Consider the following 1,767-nt stretch of genomic DNA (forward strand, 5'->3'; position numbering starts at 1 on the left):
TGAATTATATGATAAATATTTGTTCTTGTTCTTAATTATATGTTATTAATTCTTTCCTTAATATTTACAGGATATTAATTCAAGTTTGATGTGCTTATTTAGTGGAGCAAAAGTCCCTGTTTAAGTGTAGATCTAGCATAATTAAGCGGAGTTGCATGCAGTCCTAGAAATAGAACGACATAAATCTGTCGGATTAGAGTCAAATCTAATAAGGGAATCCATAGATCGAGTTAATGCGACGATAGGGGTTTAATTAGAAAGAGATTTCAATTAATTAACCTAGAGTCAGTTATTCTTAGTCTCGAAAGAGATATTAACATGATTTAGGGATTTCTACGGATCAAGACAAGTGAATAAATCATTTGATTTAGAGTCAGAATAATAAGTGAAGTCTAGGTGGATTCTTTCCTGGGTATTGTCCTCCTTAAAAGTTTTCTTCAAGTATTTTTCCCAATTCGCTCTCTTTCGTATTCATTAGTTAATTAGTTTAGTTAATTTTAGATTAAAACAAATCCCTTTTTATTTTAGGCTAAATAATAGAAAGATAGTTAATACTAGTACTTTTAGTCATTGTGGATATGATATTCTGGACTCCCCATAGCTATACTACCATTCGATAGGTGCGCTTACCTTAGTCGTGATCGTAGTCTAGTTTAGTGATTTATAAAATAATCATCAAGTTTTTGGCGCCGTTGTCGGGGAATAAAATATTGGAACACTAGATTTTTATTACTTTAGCAATTTTTTATTTATTTTATTTTATTTTTTGTTTTACTTTTAATTTACTAACTTTTTCTTTTATTTGCTTCTGTCAGGTTCCTTTAGTTTATGACTAGAAGAAACCCGTCAGGACCTCTAGTATTCGACAGTGAGATCGAAAGTACAGCTCGTAGAAACCGTAGAGAAGCAAGGCAAAGTCAACAAAGTACAATAGAAGAGCAGGAGGATATTATTATTAATACTGAGGAGATGGCAGAAAATCATAATAATTAGTTACCTCCTGTGGTTGCTGTAAATCCTGTAACTCCGAACCTTGCTCCTCGTACTATGTACGATTATGCCAAGCCCAGTTTAACTAAGGCTGGATCGAGTATTGTTAGACCTGCTATTGCTGCAAATAATTTTGAAATGAAACCTAATACTATTCAAATGATTCAACAGTTTGTTCAGTTTGATGGTTTGCAGGACGAAGACCCAAATACTGATTTGGCTAATTTCCTAGAATTCTGTGACACTTTCAACATAAATGGCATTTCTGATGATGCCATTCGCTTACGGTTATTCCCCTTCTCCTTGAAAAATAAGGCTAAGAAGTAGTTAAACTCCCTACCACGAGGTGCTATCACTACTTGGGATCAAATGACCGATAAGTTTTTGCCAAAGTACTTTCCACCGACTAAGACAGCCAAATTGAGGAATGATATCTCTTCCTTTGTACAAATGGATTTAGAGACTTTATATGATGCATGGGAGAGGTATAAGGATTTATTGAGAATGTGCCCTCACCATAAATTACCTCTATGGTTACAGGTTCAGACTTTTCATAATGGGTTGAACCCCTCAACTAGGCAGATGATCGATGCAGCCACCGGTGGTACCATAAATAATAAAACACCTGAGGAGGCTTATGAGTTCATAGAGGAGATGTCACTGAATAACTATCAGTGGCAAGTCATGAGGATAAAGCCTAATAAAGCCGCCGGTGTTTTCAACCTCGACGTGGTCACCATGTTATCAAACCAGGTAGAGCTCTTAAATAAAAAGATT

At 35.1% G+C, this 1,767-nt stretch overlaps 1 non-coding gene across 1 annotated transcript; it reads right to left on the reverse strand.

Moving 5' to 3' along the window:
• Window positions 1-1,407: 1,407 nt before the first annotated feature.
• Window positions 1,408-1,514, reverse strand: LOC128287475 (small nucleolar RNA R71). Its single transcript, XR_008278175.1, has one exon. It is a non-coding gene; the product is annotated as a small nucleolar RNA R71 (small nucleolar RNA).
• Window positions 1,515-1,767: the final 253 nt, after the last annotated feature.

The sequence above is a fragment of the Gossypium arboreum genome, chromosome 13, assembly GCF_025698485.1.
Source record: "Gossypium arboreum isolate Shixiya-1 chromosome 13, ASM2569848v2, whole genome shotgun sequence".
In the NCBI taxonomy this organism is placed as follows: Eukaryota; Viridiplantae; Streptophyta; class Magnoliopsida; order Malvales; family Malvaceae; genus Gossypium; species Gossypium arboreum.